Source organism: Podarcis gaigeae, assembly GCF_964106915.1.
Source record: "Podarcis gaigeae genome assembly, chromosome: 5".
NCBI classification, from domain to species: Eukaryota; Metazoa; Chordata; class Lepidosauria; order Squamata; family Lacertidae; genus Podarcis; species Podarcis gaigeae.
Window position 1 is genome coordinate 88,163,889 of NC_139681.1, and position 24,790 is coordinate 88,188,678.

General features: G+C 44.1%; 1 protein-coding gene across 2 annotated transcripts in view; it reads left to right on the forward strand.

Annotated features, from left to right (window-relative positions):
- Positions 1–24,790, forward strand: part of NAALADL2 (N-acetylated alpha-linked acidic dipeptidase like 2) — a 797,888-nt gene that overhangs the window by 19,224 nt on the left and 753,874 nt on the right. For both annotated transcript variants that reach the window (XM_083739414.1, XM_083739413.1), the window contains exon 2: positions 18,664–18,727. The gene's annotated coding sequence lies outside the window, so the exon portion shown is untranslated. The remainder of the gene's footprint in view (positions 1–18,663; positions 18,728–24,790) is intronic.

Sequence of the window (24,790 nt, forward strand, 5' to 3'; positions counted from 1 at the left end):
CCCCCTCCCTCCAATTTAAGTCAATCTGACAGGGAGAGTTTTAAAAAATGAATTGGATAAAAATGACAAACTGTCAAGATATGTAGATACTCAGAGCTAAGCTTCCCTGTAATGTATGCATGCACTCAGTTGGAAATAAGGGAGTATTATTCTATGTTAGCGAGTTTTATTTTACTTTATCCCACTAGTTATGAAGGGCGCAGAACTTCTAGTCAATGGCTGCAATAATCTTAGAACCGTAACACTGAAAGACTCCTGTTCTGTATAGTGTTCTTATTTCCTCTATTTTTAGGCTCTTTTTAAAAAGTGATTCCTACTTCTGTGCCTACTTGAAATATTGTTCTATGTTGTGAGAAGCTTGACATGCAACAATGCAGGATAGAGCCTTTGGGCGCCCCATCTTTGGGATGACCTACTCTTACAAACCTGAGTGGTGCTCACCATCACAAGCCCTGTGGAGACATCTGGGCAGGGCTGGTCAGCAGGGGGCGACGACTGGGACAGGACTGTGGAATTAGATTTTGAGGAGGGACCCAGTAGCTTGGGAGATGTTGGTCTAGATCAGGGTCTCCAGCTGTTTTTGGACTACAACTCCCATCAACCCTAGCTAGCAGGACCAGTGGTCAGGGATGATGATAGTTGTAGTCCCAAAACAGCTGAAGACCCAAGTTTGGGAAACTCTGATCTAGATGCTGATGAAGGGCCAAGTTGGTTTTCAAGCAAAAGGCCTGTATCATTGAGTGTCCTGATAGCTGTTTCTGTATCACACCCTGAGATCTGTATTAAGATTGAAATATATGCATTAGAATGGTCTTTACCTGTTTGATATTGTCATTGTTTGTAGATGAAAGCATATGAATCAGTTTCAATAGGCCTTTTGGTTGGAGAGGACTTATGGCGTCAGATGTCATGATGCCACAGGCCTTTTGACTGGTAGTGGGTGATGTGGTGCGGTTGCAGCGCAACCAATAGCTGAGTCGCCAATGTTTACTGGGAAGGGGAGGGATGCAGTGGCAAGGAGGTTGGTACAGTGCAGATGCCAATCCAGTGCTCCTAATGGCGTGATTTCACCATGGTGACCATGCTGATAGTTCTTCCTCATCCATTGAATTGGGACCAGTAAATTAGGGTGGGGAACTTTCTTTTCAGCCCAAGGGCCTCGTTTTCTCATGAGCAACCTGGGGCCCAGTTGCTATTGGTGGGTGGGGCCAGATGCGAAAGTGGGTGGAGCAATGAATGCAACTCTTACCTTTGTACAGCTACACTCCAGCTGTGCAAACAATGAGATGCTTCTACAGCCTTGCCTTGCACATCCCTCTATCCAGGCAAGCAAAGGGCACCATTAAAATTCCAGGATGAATTCCAACCACACAAGAGATCTTGAAGAAGGTGCAGAGGGTTTGCCTGGGGGAGAGGTTCCCTTCTCATGCATTAAGAATATTCATAAGGTAAAAAGTCCTGTAGAAATTCCCCTTCCCTGATAGACCACAGTTTAGGCTATGTTACAGAGCCTTAGGATTGCAAGCTGTGTATCTAAATTCAATGCCAGCCATCTTCCCAGGGAGGGTGGCTGTCTGAAGTGAATCCCCTAGGAGAATATGTGATAATTCCATGCATAAATAATAATTTGCAATTAGCTTTTAAAAAACAAAACAAAAACAAAAACGAGGATTCATTGATCTGAACATGGATGCCATAGTTGTAAGCAGGCCCTGGAGGATGCTAACGATTTTATAGCACTCTTCTCATGCTGGGAATATAAAAAAAAACACGAGTCCCCTCTGACACGCTCATCTTTTGTTTTGTACTATGAAAGTTGTCTCCTGCGTTCTCGCTTCGGGATTTACTGGCACCAAATAAAAGTTTGGAGATTTGGAGAGCTGGATTTAGGGTTCAGCTGCTGGAAAGGGATAAGACGTAGGAGTGTTATCTAGCTAGGCAATGAAATAAACCCCTGAGGGGGTGAAACAATAAATGTCTTTTTCTACAGACACCTGCCTGGAAGCACAGAAACAGCAGGGTGGTTTTTAATATGGGGAATGTAAGGCCCAAAGTCAGGTGCGCTTAGGGATGGAGGAGATAATCTGGTTTGGTTCTCGTCTTGAACCTAGCTAATTCACATTCCTGAAACAATATGCAAAGCGAGAGGCAGCTGTCAGTCAACATTTGCACTAGACTGAATTTTGCAGTGCAGTTCTCCAACCAAATGATGTGTACAGATAACACATATATTCAGGGGAAGTGTGCGTTAACGTGCATACATTGGTAAAAAATAGCATACGGAAATGCTTTATATTAACGGAAACAGCTTGCAAAAAGTGTGTCTATTCTGAGAAGCACATACTAAAATGCTGATGAAATTTTCTGATGGTCACAGACTGATGCAGAAATGTGGCGAACTGATTGGAATGTGTCCTTGAGCTGTGATAAAGCCTCTTGCTTATCTTGATGGAGGTAGGTGGGGTGTGTGCATGCACACACACACACACTTTTCTGAGATTTGTATGGCTGGAATGTAGCCTACTGTACAAAGGGGGAAAGGAGAGAGGGCTTGGTAGAATAAAAACTATTGGTGATTAATTTATGTTTATCCTAATGTGATGGAATGAACGAAAGTTCGAAAGAGCCGATGGAAAAATGTGACTGTCACCATTTGTATAATCTACAACTTTTTCTAAATCCTATTTGGCTCCGATATTTGTGCTGGCTGCTACGGCTTCCTACAGACCCATACTTGATTTTTTTTAATTCCTTCATGAAATACTGGTGATTCCACTGGTGAATGGGATGACCTCATAATAAATTGCCAATCAGATTTGACTGTGCAATTGTAATAATAATAATAATAATAATAATAATAATAAACAATGCTGTTGCAAGAACCTGGCTGAGGTAGGGGAAGGGCACAGCCAGGAATATTAATTACAGGTAGTTTACAGCCAGATACTGTGGATGGGACACAGCATTTCCATGTGCTCTGGCTTCCATCATCGTGTCCCGTTGCGCCAGAAGCAGTTTAGTCCTGCTGGCCACATGACCTGGAAAGCTGTCTGTAGACAAACGTCGTCTCCCTCGGCCTGAAAGTGAGATGAGCGCCACAACCCCATAGTCACCTTTGACTGGACTTAACCATCCAGGGGTCCTTTACCTTTACCTTTTTACTGTGGATGGTTACCAAGAATAAAACTACTTGATACTTTAAATGTGTGATTGCACGTAATATGTCTGTTGTTTTGTTGTTGCTGCTGTTTAAATAGGAGCTATACGAATCCCCATGACGGGGTGAACTCCGGTTGCTTGGTCCCTGCTCCTGCCAACCTAGCAGCTCGAAAGCACGTCAAAGTGCAAGTAGATAAATACGTACCACTCTGGCGGGAAGGTAAATGGCGTTTCCATGTGCTGCTCTGGTTCACCAGAAGCAGCTTAGTCATGCTGGCTGCATGACCCGGAAGCTGTATGCTGGCTCCCTCGACCAATAAAGGGAGATGAGCACCACAACCCCAGAGTTGGCCACGACTGGACCTAATTGTCAGAGGTCCCTTTACCTTTACCTTATGGGAAGCATGATCAACATTAGGACCTTAGGGAGGGGGAGTTAGCCCTATTTACTCACATGCAAAATTTACATAGAACAGAAATGGACTAATTGTTCATCCTTAGAACACACAGAGCCTTGTTCCTCTGCGAGTGAATGTTGGCTGGTGGAAGTAATCGGCATTCTTGATTTTTGATGATACTTTGATTTTCACAATTCAGACTCAGCAACGCCCAAGGACAGTTTTAACTTTTCCAGTTGATCCTGATATACCCAGCTGATGAACCATACATTAAAGAGAAACTCTTTTGTATTTTTATCCTGATTTGACAGAATGAAAAGGTGGAAAGATCCCTCGGTAAAAAAATTCACCATCACTATCTCCATAATCTCTACTTCAGTGAGCTTCATCCAAGTGCGAAAATGAAAAATTTTAAGCTGCCAAGCATCAGTGGCAGGCTAAAATGAAAAAATTGCAAGTTAATAATGGCAGTGCCTCCTAAAAAATTGCCAGCCAATTTAGCATTGTTTTGTCCAAGGTCACGCTTAGGTGTGGTGTTTGTTTTGTTTTAGGCATGGAGAGCTGAGAGCAAAGAAGTGGCAGCAAAGGTTTAACACTCAAGGTTATCTAATGTCTAAGATAAGTGCTGCTTCTAGGTTTATTTGCTTAAAATTGGGCAGAGGGATCCTTTCCCCAGCAATGAAGTGGAGAGTCTGTGCTATTCTTTATGGTAATGATAAAGTCAATGGAACATAAAATCTGAAAGGGAGGGCAAGGAGGAAAAGAGAAGGGAAAGATCTGAATTATGCCTCCTAAAGCGATATTTCACCTTCACAATGGACATCTGATAATATATAACTGATCACATCATGTAGAAAATGCTGCTCCTTGAGCCAGTGGATAAAGTGATGGCCCACTCAAAATAACAAAACAGATCCTGGCAGGCTTCTGCTAGCTAAGTGCTTGAGTACCTAACTCTGCCTATCAACAGTGCTCCTGGTGCAATTGAAAATGCTTAGTTTACCCTATAAAACCTCAAGTTGCTTTGATGCTGTGTGCTTTCGGAAATCACCGTTCTCACTGTCTCATCAGAATCACTAAGATCAGCCTTTTGCAGGGGTGCACACACACACACACACACACACACACACACCACACTCCGAACCATAGATTTTCAGCCTTCATTTTAAAGGTTCAGGCCCAGAACATTTCTCCCATCCAGATATTAGTGAAGCCCATAGCTGCTTAGCTCAGAAATACATTCTATCACCATCAGAAGAGATTATTGTTGGGTGTCTTCCCTGACCATTTTTTCCTGAAGATGTCTTCCATCATCTGGTCACCTCACCTCATAAATGATGTCGTAGAGCTGGAAAAGGTTAAGAAAGGGGCAACCAAAATACTCAAGGAGGTGGAGAAACTCCTCTTTGAAGAAAGGTTATATCATTTGGAGCTTTTTAGTTTACAGAAAAGCTAACTCAGAAGCAACATGACAGTGGTGTATTCACTTATGCAGTGTTTGGACATAGTGGATAGAAAAATGTCCTGTCCCCCCACCCCCACCCCAATCTCTCATAACACTAGAACTCAGGAATGTTGAATGAAGCTGAATGTTGGAAGATTCAGGGCAGGCACACAGTGCATAGTTGAAGTAGGGAAATTTGCTTGCACGAGAATTAGTGATGGCCACCAATTTGGATTACTAAAAGGATTAGAGAAATCCATCATTATCAACATCATCACTTTTAATTTGTATACCGCCTTTCTATCTTACAATACTCAACGCAGTTTACAAACTAAAGAAACAAAGAACGTAACCTTATAACAATGTAATGCAGTACAAAAACGTGATAATAACACAGCTTTAAAATAAGCAATCTACATCAAATAAACATTCAACAATCATTAGACTAGTATAGAATAATAATATCAGCATATAAAAATTAAACAGAAACCCACTCTTAACAATTACAATAAATAATTTCGAAACTACAAGCAAGAAAACAACGGCAAGCCACAGTGCATAAAATAATACAATGCAAATTGAGAAGCAGAGACTGGAGGGTGGGGTAAGGCAGGTGGAAGAAGGCCTTGCCTGATGGAGTCTCTCCCCTCACAATTCTTTTCCATGAAGGAAAGGGCTAAGTTCTACCTCCACTTTTGGAGCCAGTGTGCCCAATGCCAGATGCTGAGAGATACAAGTGGGGAGAGCACTGTTGTGCTCTGGTCCTGCTTGTAGGCTTCCCATGAACATCTGGTTATCCACAGGATGCTGAACTAGGTGGACCACTGGCTTGATGCAACAATTTATGTTCTGTGGGACAAAGAGACTTGTCCTATATCGCCTGAGGGTACCATCTGGGGAAGGCTGCTTTCTATTATGGCACCCTATACATGCAATCTCAACAAGTCTTTGTTTTTGACTAGCTAATTTGAAATGGATTGCTGTCTCTCTTTCTTCTGCATCACCTGAGCCTGTAAACAACTTCCCCACTCCGTTACTAACATGGTTTTGGCTTCTAAGATCCGACGGGATCACAGCTTGAGGGCTTTTAATTTTCCTAGCTGTCATATAATATAGCATATCAAGTCAGTTCAGCAGCCCTAATCTAATGTGCACTGCAATGAAACTTTCAACACATCAATCAATATGTATTAAAGTATATTTAAAACTGGTGTGTGTGTGTGAAGCAACCTCCTAGGTAGTAATGGTCTCTTGACAACTTCTGTCCTTTCCTTTCCATGTTATTTTATCTTGGACCAAAACTATTTCTTAAAAGTTTTCCACATTTCTTCAGACTTGCGTAACTTGTCTTCAGTCGTTAGATCATCTGGATGCCAGCAGCTTTCTTCCTTGCCAAGGAAAGTCCTCGCTAGTTCGTTAGGTTAATCGGCTGTGCCCTCGTGGAAGAGTAAAATCATGTCTCCACTGACCCAGCAAGGCACATGGGAAAGGCTGAGCAGACAAGAGAATATGAGAGTTCAACCTCCATTCACTTCCTGTCCTGTCCTTTCAGTACCTTTTGATTTCCTCCATGTCCCCGTCATTGTTACATAGTGTTAACCCAAACCTCTCCTTCGTGGTTCATCTAATACATAGATCTTCCTGCAGTCTTGTTCACACTTGCCTTACTATGTAGATTTTACATGCTGTAGAACTTGCAAGGTCCCCATTGACTATCAGTTGTATTACTGTGAACAGAGACCCCCTCCACACACACACACACACACACACACACACACACATTCTGAAATGGCTTTGTAAATAATGTTGCATAGCTGAATTATAGAAAAATGCCATGCATTGTCATGATCCTTGTCATTTTGTATTAATACAGAGCCATAAGTATGGGTTGCAGGGCAATTACAAAATATGACATTGGCCTAACTGTGCTGGCTACCAATTAGTTTCTGGGCCCAATTCAAAGTGCTGGTTTTGACCTCAGGTTGATGAGCCCCATCTGTCCCAGGGAAACACCTGCATTTGCTGCTCCCCCTGCCTTTGCCTCTGGCCCCACCCACAGTGACATGAGACCCCCAGAAGGCTTCACCAAAAGGAAGTGTGGCCCATCAGCTGGAAAAGGCCCCGTGCCCCAGTACTACACTCTTTGTTTTCTTGCAGTCTCATTTTCCAAATGGTTCTTCGTGAAGCTTGCAGCCAAACAAAGCCCCCTCTCTGCATTCTTTTTAAAGAGGTCTATCAAGCACATCATTTGACGAGCCCTTGACTGCCGCACATTTGAGGCAGAGAGACAGAAAACTGTTTCTTCAGAGAGCGAAGAAGAGAGAATTAATAGGAGGGAATATATGGTGTCGAGGGAAAAGGTTAAGCAGATTCATGAATGCAAAACCAGAAGGAGAAAAACGAAAGAAAACACCCCCACGTTCTTCTTAAGCTAAAGCCAGCCATGTAAGTTAAATCGCATACAAGCATGACTTTTTCTCTGAGACAACTCGTGGATGGGCATGTCAGAAATTTAGATGTGTCCTTTGTTAAGATAAATGGTTTCCGTCCTATTCGGAAGCAAAACATTTGACTATGTTGAAGAAGCCTGTATTCTTTCTGTGCGGAGGAGGTTTCACCAGTGTGTTGTCCTAGGGTCAAACAAGACATCAGATCTGGGAGTTGGCCATGACATAATTACTGGCCCAAGGTGAAAACCTTTCTTAATACCTGGCAATGTAGACACTTATAACTTAGGACTGATGTAGTGTAATGGAAACATTTAGAGACTTATGAATTTGGGGAAACAGGGATGGTGTCTGCAGGTATTGGTATGATCAGGGAACTGCTGAAGGGCTGGGTGCTCAGAAGGGCCCAGGGCCAACCACTCTGGGTCCACAATTATTGGGAAACCTGCTGTGCCCCCTTCCTCCCTTCACACATAACTGTCAGTGTTTGTAAAAAGCAAAAAAGGAGGAAAAGGTTCTGACCACCCTTTGTCTCCTCAGCCTGGTCCTCGGACCCTTGTCGGCACAAAAAGAGTCCACGAGAATATCCTTGCAGAGTTTTATTCTTAAAAGTCCTTGTGCAAAACACGACTGAATAAGAATACACACCAGCACTAACCAACCAACTAACCCAAACACCAGCCTCAGCACCAAACTAACATTTCTCACTATATATATATATATACAACCTGCTGCAAGCCACTGAATCATGCTGACCCAGCTTTATTCGCATTAAAGAAACAGCGGCCATTTTAGCCATGACATGGCATTGCATCTGGTTACCACAAATACCAGTGGCTCACTTCCAACCTGGAAATGAGCTGCTGAGCATTCCGCAGACGTTGGTTACCATGTTGATACTACTAACACTACAATATTTTATTTTAATATGATGCAGATGCTGCTGGACTATTCAGCATAGACCCACTGAAATTAATGGCCCATGATTTTCAGTGGGCCTACTCTGAGAATGGTTTAATGCAAACCATGATGATGAATATTATTATTTTTTTATTTAGATTTCTTATCCACTCTTCACTATAAGGTCCCAAGGTGGGTTACAACAATGTAAAAATACAATATTCAATTAAGTTAAAATCCATTAAAATTTACAATGAGAATAATAGGATGAGCCCTAAAATATAGGATGTTAGAGTTGGAAGGGACCCCAAGGGTCATCTAGTCCAACTCTGCAATGCTAAAGCATCCATGACAGACGACCACCCAAACTGTGCTTTCAAATCTCCAATGTTAAGTTTGTGGTCTATTATTGTGGTCGCTTAGATCAGGCTTCCTCAGCCTCAGCCCTCCAGATGTTTTTTGGCCTACAACTCCCATGATCCCTAGCTAGCAGGACCAGTGGTCAGGGATGATGGGAATTGTAGTCTCAAAACATCTGGAGGGCTGAGGTTGAGGAAGCCTGACTTAGATCCTTTTCATATGTACTGCTAGTAAGCCAGGTGTCCCCCGTCTTATATTTGTGCATCTGGTTCTTCCTGCCTATGTGCAGAATCTTACATTTGTCCATGTTGAAATTTATTTTGTTAGTTTGGGCCCAGTTCTCCAATCTGTTATAGTCATTTGAATCCTGATACTGTCTTCTGCGGCATTAGCTACCCCTCCCAGTTTGGTGTCTTCTGCAGATTTGATGAGCATCCGCTCAATTCTTTCACCCAAGTCATCTATAGAGATGTTGAAGAACAATGGGCCCAGAACAGAACCCTGGGGCACCCCACTTGTCACTTTCCCCCCTGGATGCTGGAGAACCATTAGTGAGCACTCTTTAGGTTCAGTTAGTGCTGTGGCGCTGTGGTCTAAACCACTGAGCCTCTTGGGCTTGCCGATCAAAAGGTCAGTGGTTTGAATCCCCACAACGGGGTGAGCTCCCGTTCTTGGGTCCCTGCTCCTGCCAACCTAGCAGTTTGAAAGCACGTCAAAGTGCAAGTAAGATAAATAGGTACCTCTCTGGCGGGAAGGTAAACGGCGTTTCCGTGGGCTGCTCTGGTTCCACCGGAAGCAGCTTAGTCATGCTGACCACATGACCCGGAAGCTGTACGCCGGCTCCCTCGGCCAATAAAGTGAGATGAGTGCTGCAACCCCAGAGTCGTCCGTGGGTCAGGGGTCCCTTTACCTTTACCTTTAGTGAACCAGCTACATATCCACCTAACAGTTACCTCATCCAGCCCATATTTTACCAGTTTCTTTGCAGGAATATCATTTACCTCTGGTTTCAAAGACCAGGGAAAAAAGGGGTGCACCTTCAGCTTAACTCAGGGTACAATGAAGATGCCAAACCTCCTTCTGTGGGGAGAAATTTCCAGTGATACCATCTAACATCAGCCCTGGGTAACTTGCTCCCTAAAAAGGCAGAAATCATGCCATTACAAATCTCTCTTAACACCATTGTGTTCTAAGTGGAGTGCAATACTTACTGTAGCAGCTACAGTAAGTGGAATCAGATCATCTGTCAGTAAAAAAAAAAAGAACAACTTTCCCCCTTTTCAGATGTCTGCTGTTTTATGTCTGTTTTTCTGTGTTTAACATATAATGAGATGTTAGAATACACAACAGTTTTTTATATTAGTTGTTTTCTCATTTTAAGCTGTGGTGAGATAGTGAGGGATGTGTATATAGGTTTTCTTGTGTGTGGAAAGATGCAAATAAATGGGTGAAAGAACTATAAGCTGCAGCAAATTCTCCCAGTTGAACTTGGAATCAGGAAGAGTGAATCATTCATTTATATAAAAATGGAGGACAAAGTATAGGAGTGGAAGCAGGGTAAAAGGCTCATGTCTATGCAGAATTTATCTTTATGACAAATGTTTCCTGGTGCAGATAGCTTGCAGTGGTGTTTAGTAGATATTTTCTGCTCTCAATGGAATTAAAGTTAGCTATCGTGACCCTCCCAGGAAGAAAACAGGACAGTTGTCTTAACAGGTTACTTGGTTGGACTGCATCCTTTTCTATATTTCTACTTCTTTTCCTCTCACTATTAGTCTCATGAAGGGTATTTACACATTACTTTCAACGATTGTACAATCTGTATGTTATTCACATGTAATAATAGAATTGTAGAACTGGGTGGGACTACAAGGGTCAAGAGGTCCAACCCCTGCAATGCAAGAATCACAGCTAAAGAATCCCTGTTATCCAACCTTTAACGGTGGTGACTTCCCCCAAAGACTCCTGGGAATTAGAGTTAAGGGTGCTGGGAAATACAGCCTTAAGAAACTACAATTCCCTAGATTCTTTGAGGGAAGCCACAAGATTTATCCATTCTTAAGGAAATCAGCCCTGAGTGCTCACTGGAAGGACAGATCCTGAAGCTGAGGCTCCAATACTTTGGCCACCTCATGAGAAGAGAAGACTCCCTGGAAAAGACCCTGATGTTGGGAAAGATAGAGGGCACAAGGAGAAGGGGACGACAGAGGATGAGATGGTTGGACAGTGTTCTCGAAGCTACTAACATGAGTTTGACCAAACTGCAGGAGGCAGTGGAAGACAGGAGTGCCTGGCGTGCTCTGGTCCATGGGGTCATGAAGAGTAGGACACGACTAAACGACTAAACAACAACAAGAAGAAGATTTAAAGTGCTTTAAATGTATAATGTAGATATGACCTAGATACCCAAACAGAAGCACTCCATGGAGCAATCTGTTGCAGGATGCACTTCTTCTTCTTCTTCTTCTTCTTCTTCATCTTCATCTTCATCTTCATCTTCTTCCTTCTTCTCCAGAATTGCAGTCACTGGTCCCCTGTAAGAAACCGACTAGACTATTTCTGAAAATTGTCCTTATGGGTAAAGCAACCCAACAGAATCTCACTTGTGGAGTAGCTCAGGGCTCTGTCCTCTTCCCCCATGCTTTTCAACATCTATATGAAACCACTAGAAGAAATAATCACGGGTGTTCATCAGTATGCAGATGATACCCAGCTCTACCTCTAATTTAATTTGGAGCCAGTGAAGTTAGTGAATACCCTGTGTGAGTGTCTGGAGGATGGCTAATGGACTGAGATTGAATCTCAACAAGACAGAAGTATTGTTTCTGGGAGACAGTAGGGCTGAGGGACTCCTTGGTCCTGAATGAAGAAACTGTGCCCTTAAGGGACCAGGTGCACTGCTTGGGAGTTATTTTGGACTCACAGCTGTCCATGGAGGCTCAGGTTAATTCTGTGTCCAGAGTTCCATCTGCTATGCCAGCTGAGATTCTACCTGCCTGCACACTGCCCTGCCACAGTGGTACATGTTCTGGTTATCTCCTGCTTGGACTACTGCAATGCACCCTACATAGGGCTACCTTTCATGGTGACTTGGAAACTCTAATCCAGAATGCGGCAGCTAGACTGGTGACTGGGAGTGGTCATCAGGGCCATATAACCTGTGCTAAAAGACCTACATTGGCTCTGAGTGCATTTCCGAGCACAGTTCAAAGTGTTGGTGCTGACCTTAAAAGCCCTAACTGGCCTCGGTCCTGTATACCTGAAGGAGCATCTCCACCTCCATTGTTCAGCCCAGACACTGAGGTCCTCCTCTGAGGGTCTTCTGCTGGTTCCCTCACTGAGAGAAGCGAAGTTACAGGGAACCATGCAGAGGACCTTATCGGTAGTGGCACCCTCCCTTCAGATGTCAAGGAGATAAAGAACTACACAACTTTTAGAAGACATCTGAAGGCAGCCGTGTATCAGGCATCTTTTATTGCATAATGTTTTATTATGTTTTTATATACGTTGGAAGCCACCCAGAGTGGCTGGGTCAACCTATCAGAGGGGCTGTAGTGTGAGCTGGAAGTCTCACAGATGAGAGAGGCAGTATCTTTCATATTCCATTGCATCCTGCCCGCTTTGCTTTATGATGTTTACATTGAAAACAGGTTTGGGGGACAGAGATATGGAATCATCAGATTTCGAGGAAAGGATAATAGAGTTCCTGCTTTCTCTCCCGAGACATGTTTTAAGCAAGCCCTTTACGTTCCACCAGAGCTTTGATGATGGAGCTAGGAGATGGTGTTACATTTGGAAACAAGGACCAAATGGCAACAATAGCATCACGTCATCAAGATTGACTACACTGAACGTGCTGGATGGGGAGAAAACAGATAAAATACTAATTCTATCTCATGGGATTTCGCTCCCTGCTGGAACTAATCTCATTAAGTTAAAACCACCTGAGGCTTAAAAGAGAGACATACAGTGCAGTGAGAAATTATATTTATCCCAACCCAGAGGAGAAGAAGGAGGGAGAAGGGTGCAATTTATACCTTCATTTTGACATTGCCAGTCTTGAATTATCAGGTCGTTTGTATCCCTTGGGAAAGTTATTGTACCATCAAACTGCACAATTATGTATCTTATCTAAACATTGGTTACCTGCCTGCTCAATTTCATGGTTTTTCTTTTTCTTCAACCCCCTTTGAATTGATTTCTTAAAGAAAATAAATGATTGGGAACCTAACACAAGCAAATGGCAATTGATGTCTTGGAAATAAACAAGGCCCTTCTTTCAGAGTTAGAGGTAACCTTTCCTCAAGTGCAGACACCAGTAGAGAAATGCTTTCTCACTTGATGGCAAGTCCTTGAGAGAAAAGGGAGGGTGGAGGGAAAGGAAGTGCCCTGTAATATGCAATTATAATCAGCTTTTAGACACTTTTTAAAGGAAATGGAAGAGTAACCTGTAGTTTGCATTCATTATTTAACATGTGTTATCATACAATCATAGAACTGTAGATTTGGAAGGGACACCAGTCCAAGCCCAGCAATGCAGAAATCTCAACTAGATCATCCATGACAGAGGGCCACCCAACCTCTGCCTAGTCTTCAATGAAGTGATCTTCACCCAATCTCCAATGAAGGAAGGTGCACCACCCCTTGCCAGTGTCATTCCACTGCTGAGCAGCTTTTACTGCCAGAAAGTTCTTCCTGGTGTTTGGTCGGAATCGCCTTTCTTGTAACTTAAAGCCATTGTTTTGGGTCCTAGCCTCCAAAGCAGGAGAAAATAAGCTCACTCTATCTTCCATAGAAGGGAACGCGGGTGGCGCTGTGGGTAAAAGCCTCAGCGCCTAGGGCTTGCCGATCGAAAGGTCGGCGGTTCGAATCCCCGCAGCGGGGTGCGCTCCCGTTGCTCGGTCCCAGCGCCTGCCAACCTAGCAGTTCGAAAGCACCCCTGGGTGCAAGTAGATAAATAGGGACCGCTTACTAGCGGGAAGGTAAACGGCGTTTCCGTGTGCAGCTCTGGCTCGCCAGAGCAGCGATGTCACGCTGGCCACGTGACCCGGAAGTGTCTCCGGACAGCGCTGGCCCCTGGCCTCTTAAGTGAGATGGGCGCACAACCCCAGAGTCTGTCAAGACTGGCCCGTACGGGCAGGGGTACCTTTACCTTTTTATCTTCCATGTGGCAGCCCTTAAGATTTTTGAAAATGGCTATTGTATTCCCCCCCCCCGTCTCCTCTTTCCCACGTTAAACAATACCCAGTTATGTCAACCGTTCCTCATAAGAGTTGGTTTCCAGACCCTTTATCACCTAGGTTGCCCTCTTGTTGGCCATACTTGTGGGGCTAATGAGAGTTGAGTTGCAGCAATGAATTAAGGTCACCATGTTGGCTTCTCCTGTCCTGTTATAACTAACGGGAAGATAGTGCAGCCTTCCACAACTTGGTGCCATTCAACTTGTTTGGACTAAAACTCCCAACATCCCTGGTGAATGGGACTGATGTAAGTTGTGGTTCAAAATGTCAGGTTGTGGAAGGATGGCAAATTGCTTCTATGTCTCATCCACTTTCATTTTCTTTTTTGTTTTTCCTGTGTCTAATTTTAGGGTGCCCCCCATAGGTTTTTTTATGAGAAGACCTGTTGAAATTAATGAGCATCTCTTAGGGCACATTCTTAATGCTAGAACTGCAGGGATGAGCATGTTTGGATGTGGTGGATCTTTGGCTGCATCAGCCAGGCTTTGCCAGTGTAAGTCCCTGGCTCAGCTGGAGATATGCTGACCTAAGTCCCTCATCCCAGGCTCACTGGCTGAGCTGATCCAAGCCTGGAAGATCTGAGGCAGCTAAAAGCCCTGAAAAGAGGGCATTCTGGGGGAGTGGTGGGGGTAGGACCATAGAGGAGACTTAAGCTGGATCCTGTCTGTGCAATGTGCCTTGGCAATGTGCCTTGGCAACCCTGTGTTAGTTAAGCAAATGAAAAAAGTGCTGCAACTCTTATTTTCAAGGCTCATTTTTTCCTCTGCCAAGCTTAGGCTCCACTCCTTTTGTGCAGTCGTACCTTGGTTCTCAAACAGCTCAGTTGCTGAACAAATCGGCTCCCGAATGCCACAAACCCGGAAGTGGGTGTTCTGGTTTGCAAACTTTTTTTGGAAGCTGAACGTCTGACACAGCTTCCAACTGAGTGCAGGAAGCTCCTGCAGCCAATCGGAAGCTGCGCCTTGGTTTTCGAACGGTTTTGGGAGTTGAACAGACTCCCAGAACAGATTAAGTTTGAGAACCAAGGTACCAGTGTACTGGCATATTTTACACCAGTTTAACTTAAGCTGGTGTTGCTTCCTCTGCCTTTCCAGGTTTAGGATTGCTTCTTAAGTTAGGTCTATTAATTTCAGTGGGTCTATGCGAAGTAAAACCTAGCTGAATACCACCCTTATACTGTTAGCTTGTTTTGTGCTTTGTAAGCACTATGAAGAGTTATGGCACTATAATGAACAATTCTGTGATACAAACCATAGTTTGCCATTATGTATGAACTGACAAATAATCGTTTGTTCTTGTTCTCCAAACAAGGAACTACAAGCAGGGTTTATTCAAGTAGCGCCAATTAGTTGGCATTACCTATGGACTGAACCATAGCCTTGAATGGAGGGGGAAGAGAGAAAGCATGAAAGATTCATAGTAATGGAACCTCGTTACTGCAAAGTAACTTTTTCAAAGCCAATCCCTTTTAAAACACACTGAGTTAATAGTTGGCCTGTAGGGGCAATAATTAGTCAGGAGCAATTGTAGACCAATTAAAGTAATGATAAATGAGAACTTGAAACCCATCCTTCTTGTCTCAGCTTGATGGCTTGTGAATTTATTGCTGAAAAGGGGGAAATGTTAAGTCAACCCACTGAAGCGTTATTACTGAGTTACTAGAGTAAAAGGCTGAATAAAGCATAATTTGACTGCTTGGAGAACTAATCTTTCCTTTGATGCCAGAAGAATGTCATCTCGGTATGGTTCAAGCAGTTTGGGATGGGGCACCCGGCATATTTAGCAAATGTTCTGTGATTTAAAGGGCGTAAAATTGCAGTCCTTGGAAGAAGCCTGGAGTCTAAAGGCATTGTAATTAAAAGTCGCTTTGGAAGTCGCCATTGTGCCAGAGCATTTGAACTTCCAAGTGCTGTGGTTTGAGAACTTCCCATCTTTTGGGGAGTCCTTTCCTCATCAATGCATCTGCAGAGGAACCCTGACATGCTGCAGAAGGCAGCACTCTGCATTCCTGGTAGCTGCCTCTCCCTTTACATCCCACCCCAGTAGCAATGGACTACTTGGACATTTTGGTTTCCCTCAGATCCTCACCCCCCCCCCCCAATCTTAAGTCCAGTTCTCCATGTTTCCACATTGCTATTAGCATGCCACCAAAGCTGCCTATGGCTGTTAAGGGGATTGTATGTTTCTCTCTCTATATATAATGGTATAATATATTTATCTGTGCATTTAACTGTGTTTTAAGTGACTTGTAGACCTCCAAGTAACAAGCAACTAATAATAAAAACAGTAATAATACAGTTTTATTATTCACAATAAATTAAATTATAGCCTGTGGTGCAATGGTCAGTGTGTCTGGCTGTTAACCAGAATACATACTCTTGAATGGATTAGTTTTTGTTACTACTGACTATTGATTTGCAAGTAGGGACCACTCCCACTATTGAAACTTACTGTGCATTGGCCTGAGTTCTTGGTGTGCATTTTTCTTGGCTGTTAACCAGGGCAGGATTCTATGATTCTATTGACTAAATTATTATTTATTTCATTTAAAAACACTTATTAAAGCCCCCCAGCATTTCATTGCATTTCCCCCCAACATACTTGTTTTTGTATGCAATATCTCACAATACACACATTTTTGCAAATAATTTCCCCCTTAGTATAATAATTTTAGTTTTAGGTGTGTGGTTTTTTTTACTAGTTTAATGCATTTAATGCTCTATTCTGGTACAATGGTTAAGAGTGTCAGACTAGGACCTTGAAGACCAGAGTTCAAATCCACACTCAGCCATAAAGTTCACCTGGGTGATCTTGGGCGACTCATTGCCTCTCAGCTTAACCTACCTCATAGGGTTGTTGTGGGAATTCAGTGAGATGAAGGGGGGGTAGCCATGTATGTCAGCTTGAGCTCCTTGGAGAAAAAGTGGACATACAATTGCAACAAATAAAAACAAAATAAAATATGGAGGGGGGGCTGTCTGGAAGGTGTACTTGTAATGTGATCCTGTTTATCTCTGGCCTGGGTGGGGAGAGGTATGAGTAGAAACCTCTGACTTTTCTATGGCTGGAATGTAGGTGAGCATTAAAAGGTAAACTCAGCCAGATGGGCAGGGTACAGTGGTACCTCGCAAGACGAATGCCTCGCAAGACGAAAAACGCGCAAGACGAAAGAGTTTTCCGTTTTTTTAGTCGTTCCGCAAGACCAATTTCCCTATGGGCTTGCTTCGCAAGACGAAACGTCTTGCAAGTTCTTGTGAGTTTGTTTCCTTTTTCTTAAAGCCACTAAGCCGCTAAGCCATTAATAGCCGCTAAGCCGCTAATAGCCGTGCTTCACAAGACGAAAAAAACGCAAGACGAAGAGACGCACGGAACGGATTAATTTCGTCTTGCGAGGCACCACTGTATAATAATTAAAACCATTAAATGTCACTTTTTTTCCCCAGCACTGAACACCAATGGCATGCAATGCCTAGAAGTTCACCAGTGAGGAAAAGGGCCATTGGAAGCATACAGGACTAGTATTTCAAGGACTGCCACTATATCTCTAGATCAGGCACAGGCAAACTCGGCCCTCCAGATGTTTTGGGACTACAACTTCCATCATCCCTAGGCAGCAGGACCAGTGGTCAGGGATGCTGGGAATTGTAGTCCCATCTGGAAGGCCAAGTTTGCCTATGCCTGCTCTAGATGGTACAGAATGTCCACCTGACCACACAGCGATCAGTAATTTCTATGTGTGACGGAGTCTGAACCACTAGAATCGCAGTGCATCGAAGGCTGTTCATGTTGCATGGGTTTGCTCTCAGTAATCACTCATAAAAGCAATTCCAGGTGGAAATATAAGCTCCCCAATAACAAGCGAGAACAATGAAAACCCACAGACTCCATCATAGCCAAATGATTTTGGCAGGCAGTTTAGGAATCATGATAATACCCAAAGTGGCTAGGGAGAAAGAGGCTCAAACACCGATTATTCTTCAAGGTAGGCCAGTGGCGTAGCGTGGGGGGTGCAGGGGGGGGGCGGCCGCACCGGGCACAACATCTGGGGATTAGGGTTAGGGGGCGCAAATCCATGGGTTAGGGGGTGCAAATTACTTGCCTTGCCCCGGGTGCTGACAACCCACGCTACGCCACTGAGGTAGGCTGTCCGTTCCTTGCAAATTCTGAGCAGCAGGTCAAAGATCTCATTTTCTGCGGCAGAATTGCTTGCTGAGTAAGATAACTTGCACCCTAGCAAAATTGGTGGAATTGGGCCAGAAGGTAATCAATGTCCTGTACTATTTACATTTTCTTGACATATTGCTTTGTGATTTATTTATTTATTAGGGAAGGAGGAGATGGGCTTAGAAGTAGGACACAATGAACTAGAAATGGAAATTGACAAAAGGGCAAGGTGGGGGGTTTTCCTACATCGAAGGCTTCCTCCCCCTCCCATAAATTAGGGGTATGGGAGACTAAGAGTGAACGAACAGAGGGGGGGGGAGAAAAAGTGTTAGAGTGATCTTAACGCAGAATCTCATTAAAGCGGCTGTCAAGAGTCCTTCTATTTCGCCATCACCTCCTCCATTCCGTAAGAGGCAACTGTCGTCTTGAGTGAGTGTCCTGCCAAGGAGGCATTTACAAATAAATGAAAAATGTCACAATTGATTTGGCTCCTTTTGGAGTACTTTGTGTCAGCTTTGTCACAAACGGTCTTTGTTACTTTCCCTTTTCAGATTTCTCAGGTGGACGTCGGGAAATAGCGTATGATGGTTCCGGACCATTCACATCCGGCCCAGGGTAAGTTCTGTGTGCCTGACCTTTTGCTCCTGTCTGTGTAACCATTTGGGGACACTGTTCAGGCTTTCTCCTGCTTTCCCTCGACTCCTCCGGAAACAGCCAAAGAAAAGCAATATTGTCTGTAACGACGTTAATGCGGCATTCCCTGTAGCAGAATGTGACCAAAAAGGAATGGTGATCATGTTTCATAACATTCCCCGCTCCAGTTTTGAAGTGTTACAGGTAATATTTAGGGAACGCTACAAACAGCAGCTGTTTTGTTAAAAGAAATAATAGAACAGGCTTTCATATTCCTGTACGTGTAATTTCCAGATACTCAAATCTGATCCTTGGTAATTCTTTTTATGGTGCATTTTCCTATAGAAAAATGTTCTGTATGTTTAATTCCTTGGAAATAATGCAGAAAGCGCAAGCTGCAATTTTCTTTTTTTCTTTTTTTAAAAAAGTTCTTTGATAAGAAAAAGAAAAGATTATTACATAATTGGTAAGTTGGCTTTTAACTTCTGTAAGATGCCTTGGGAACTAATCCGTTAGGCTATAAACATAAGAAATAAATAATCAAAAATCCATGATATAATAGCATTGCAATGTAAATGAAATGCCCTCAATATCAAGAGAGAAGAGACATGTGAAAGTTCCAATAAAACAGGGTTGGTGAACCTTTTCCAGCCCAGGGCCAAATTGCCTTGTTGTCAGTCTTTTGAGGGCCACATACCTAAGTGTGTGGAGTAATGGATGTGACTTTGACTTATACAGCCACATATATCAGAGGCTTCAATACACACAATTCACACAAACACCTCTTCATCCAGGCAAGTGAAAAAGACATCATTGCAGTTCAGGGATACATTCCAGCCAGGCAAAAGCACCAGGAATATGTTGATTTCTTTTTGATAACATTGAAGTATGTTGCCCAGACAGATCTCCCTAAGAACAGAACTGTCTAGACTTGTCAAATTTCAGAGGATGGTGTGACCTATGGAGACCCTCTACTGGTGACCTCATGGTCTCAGGGAGGGCACTTCTTTGGATATGTAGAGACAGATCATTATTTTAGGTCCTTAAATGTCAAGGATAACACAAATTAGAGCTGCGTGCACATTTCTTGGAAAGGGAGAAAATCAGAAATCGTTGGGGTTTTTGTGGGGGGAGAGAATAAAATCCTTGAGAAGTGTATGTAACCTGAAGCATATGTAACCTGAGATACCACCGTAATTCAATCAGGAGTTTATCACTGCACAACTTCATTGTCAGTAATATGGCACCCAGTCCTTCCTTCCCTCCTCCTCTCTTTCCCAAAAACAAATTGAGCAATGTCAGAATTCTTAACCATCTTGGTCTTGGGGGCAGGGAATCTTGGGACCAGTGGCGTGTGGACAGTGGACTAGTCTGGTCCCCTAAATGTTCCCCTGGCATCTCCTTCTCAAAGCCCGGGAAGCTTATGCCCAGCTTAGAGAGGGAGGTGATCTGATGGGTCCAATAACCCTCCTGCCATCTTCCCTAAGCCCACCCAGCTTTGGGAAGGAGGTAGGAGGGCTGCAGCATCCTATCACAGGCCCGATACCTCCTTCTCAAAGCCTGAAAAGGGTCTGTCTGGCTTAGAGAGGGAGGTACGGTGCTCACACATGTGATTTCAGGATGCAAAGATATCATGTGTGTGATGTCACCCTTCCCACATTGCACTTGCAAGCTGGCACCTCTGGCCCTAACTGTTCCTCTAGGAAAAATTCCACTGCACACCACTACTTGGTACGTGAATGGGCGATGCAGAAGGTATTTGTATTTTGAGGAGATAGTGATCTAGCACGGCCATTTCTTCCTGCCTTTGTTTCCTTCCCCTCTCTATCTCTTGTCCTGCTCTTTGATGGCTGAGAACAGCCATTTAATTCCCTAATCAGTGGGAGGGAATAGTGCTGGATACCTTCCTTCTTTGATATGAAACATTGGGAGAGATGGCTACCTATATGTAGTTAGTAGCAGGGGTGAACGTAGGCTTCATGACACCCGGGGCGGGGTGTCGCTACGTAGGGTGCATGTGTGGCGTCGCTACATATGACGCATGTGCTGTACGTAGCGATGCCACGCATGCACTGTACATAGCGGTTTGCCGGCAGCGCTACTCCAGCACCATACGGACGGTGCCAGGATCGCTCCGTTGCCGCTACAGCTGCGAACGGAGGATCCTCCACATGCGGTGGCGGCGCGATGGCTGCTTGCACCACTGAGAGCCCATGCGGGGTGCCTTCTTGCCCCCCCCGACATTGTGCCCCCCCCGTTGTGACGCCACTGTTTAGTAGCATGTAGGCAGTCAGGCAAACCATGCAGGTTAGCTGTCTATAAATCTGATGATTTGGGGGCATAGTTCTGTGAAGCTCGTGCATGGACTGATCGATTGCAGGGCCATGCAAACTGAGGCTACCTGGGGGTCACTTTGCCACTTCTTGAGGGCTTCCCAGTGGCTGATCGGAGTGCTTGCTTGGTAATGTATGTAATGCTTGCTGTTTAGAATAAAATCTTTAATCTTCTCACTCACTTGTGTTTGCATTGCTTCTGAATCTCATTAAAAGGACCACCTTGCATTTGGCAAGACGGGACTGTTGGCACTTTAATCCAATGCATAGTTATTTGGACATGGATTCCACTCTGTGCAGTGGTACTTGCATCCAAGCAAGTATAGGGTTGCAGCTTATGGGGCAGTAAGTTTGCTGTGCTAGCCTGGTTGCTCACTGGTAGTGAGACCAACTTGGGATCAAATGAATCCTGGGGTATCTGGATATCTCCCCCATGACCAGAAAAATGCCTTTCAAGGCTACCAGTGGGCAGATATCCTTGTAGCAATTGGGAATTTGGAGGATTTGAACCCACAACTACCATCACAGTTATAATGAGCAAGCAGACTGCATTCATTTCTCTCTGTGCTTTTTGCAGTCAATTGAAGAGATCCCCCCCAAAAAACCTAATAATCCCTACAAGCAACACTTGATTAACTTGTACAGAATCTCGAGGTATTCTCCCCTCCGCCGTAGCAGCTGCTGTGCCTGTAAAGATAATGCTGGATTTAAACTTTAAACAGATGACATTCATTTTCCTCGGGTTTCTTCGCCCTGCCTTCTTAATGCATTTTTCTGATGAAGCGCTGAAACCTTTCACTTGATAACAAATGCACATGTGCAAGCACTAACAGCATTTGCATCGGCATTTTCTTAGAGCTTACAAGGTGCTCCACTTATGGCAGTCGCACTCCTAGAGTGGGCAGTTGCATAATGTGAGCAGAAATCGGAAAGAAAAGCCAAGCAGGTCGTGGTTCAAAGGTGCAGCAGCATCAACGCTGATGAACTTAGGCAGGTCTGGCTCTGTTCAGTGTCTGGATGAGAGGCTACATGGGAATCCCCCTATGGGATACTGGGAAGAAATCAAACTCTGGGGGAGTGTGGGCAACTCTGGAGTCTCTTGTCGTTCAGAGATTGTAGTAGTGCAGTGGTTCTCAAAGGGTGTGGCCTGCCACACTGGTGTAGCAGGAGATGTTGGCAAGTGTGGCAGGAAGATTCAAGGGCAGTCAAAGAAACATTTAAACCATGGGTAGGCAAACTAACTCAAGGAGAGGCGTTTGAGTTTGCCCAGGGACCGGATCTGGCTCAATTGCCTTCTAAATCCAGCCTGCAGATGGTCCGGGAATCAGTGTGTTTTTACATGAGTAGAATGTGTCCTTTTATTTAAAATGCATCTCTGGGTTTTTGTGGGGCCTGCCTGGTGTTTTTACATGAGTAGAATGTGTGCTTTTATTTAAAATGTATCTCTGGGTTATTTGTGGGGCATAGGAATTCATTCATTTTTTTCTTCAAAATATAGTCCAACCGCCCACAAGGTCTGAGGGACAGTGGACCGGCCTCCTGCTGAAAAAGTCTGCTGACCCCTGATTTAAACATTCAGGTACAGTGGTACCTCGGGTTAAGAACTTAATTCGTTCTGGAGGTCCGTTCTTAACCTGAAACTGTTCTTATCCTGAGGTACCACTTTAGCTAATGGGGCCTCCCACTGCTGCCGCCGCGCGATTTCTGTTCTCATCCTGAAGCCAACCTCTTAACCCGAGGTACTATTTCTGGGTTAGCGGAGTCTGTAACCTGAAGCGTCTGTAACCCGAGGTACCACTGTACAGCATAGTACAGTATCAAAATTAGAAGAGCATTGGCTATTCTTCTACAGTTCTCCATGACATACTATTGTGAATGGGGATTTTAAATTCTGACTAATATGAAAGAACAGAGAAGGAGAAAGGGTTCTTTGTGTTGATAAGGAAATGAGAATTTGTCTCAAGTTGGATCTAATATAAAATGAGAATACCTGGCAAAAACAAGCTCACGCCTCTCCTTGAGTTTGTGTACATACTTAAGGTAAATACATAAGAGGCTCTTTTTAAATTATATTTTGGGAATGATTCATGTTCTTATGTAGCTGCATTTATTTAAAACAAAAAAAAAAATTCCTTCCAGTAGCACCTTAAAGACCAACTAAGTTAGTTCTTGGTATGGGCTTTCGTGTGCATGCACACTTCTTCAGGGTATCTGAAGAAGTGTGCATGCACACGAAAGCTCATACCAAGAACTAACTTAGTTGGTCTTTAAGGTGCTACTGGAAGGAATTTTTTTTGTTTTGACTATGGCAGACCAACACGGCTACCTATCTGTAACTGCATTTATTTATCTATTTTACTTTCTGGATGTTCCATGGTCATATTGCATAGTGTTATAAATCAAGCACTGCTAGGAATTGTTTCTGTTTGTTTTCCAATGTATTTCTTATCTTTAAAAAATTCTGTGTGCGGCAAGCAATTTTTTATTCTGAAAGAGTGGCCCAGATAAAAAAAGTCTGTGAACCACTGGGGTAGTGGTCCAAATATCTGCTTTATAAGATGTGTCTTAAATAACACCACCTCAGTAGTGAGAGAGTTTAATGTATGAGGAGTCACTACTGAAAAGTCTCTTTCCAGGATGCCCACAAGATGTACCACATACTGAGGAACCACCAGGATGGCCTTATCTGCTCATCTTGGAGCATGGGCAGGTTGAAAAGAAATAAGATATTCATTCAGATATTTGTGTCCCAAGACAATTAAGGCTTTAAACTTCAAAGCAAGCACCTTGAACGAGACCTGGAAAACAATTGGCAGCCAGTATAGCTGGTTGAATGGGATGCGGGTGGCGCTGTGGGTTAAACCACAGAGCCTTGGGCTTGCCGATCAGAAGGTCGGCGGTTCGAATCCTCGCAACAGGGTGAGCTCCCGTTGTTCGGTCCCTGCTCCTGCCAACCAACAGTTCAAAAGCACATCAAAGTGCAAGTAGATCAATAGGTACCACTCCGGTGGGAAGGTAAATGGTGTTTCCGAGCGCTGCTCTGGTTCGCCAGAAGCGGTTTAGTCATGCTGGCCATATGACTCGGAAGCTGTCCACCGGCTCCCTTGGCCAATAAAGGAAGATGAGCGCCACAACCCCAGAGTCATCCACGACCGGACCTAATGGTCAGGGGTCCCTTTACCTTTACCTATAGTTGATTTAAGGGGTGCTATGCTTGTAGCCTGCTGCCCCACACCAGTATTCTTGTGGCAACATTTTGCACTAGCTGTAATTTTCAAAGGCAGCCCCACATAGAGCGCATTTCAGTAGTTCAGCTTGAAGTTTGCCAAAGCATGGGTAATTGGTGCATTACCCAAAGCCAAGCAGCAATGCTCTTAGCTGGAGCCTCAAGTGACAACAGTGGTTCCAGGAATGCCCTCAAACTGTGTGCACACTTCTCCAATGGGGAGTGCAATCCCATTAACAGCAGGTAATTTTGCTAACTCCCAGATAAAAAGGTAAAGGTAAAGGTACCCCTGCCCGTACAGGCCAGTTGTGTCCGACTCTAGGGTTGTGCACCCATCTCACTTAAAAGGCCGGGGTCCAGCCGCTGTCCAGAGACACTTCCGGGTCACGTGGCCAGCGTGACGAAGCTGCTCTGGTGAGCCGGCACCAGCGCAGCACACGGAAACGCCGTTTACCTTCCCGCTATGAAGCGGTACCTATTTATCTA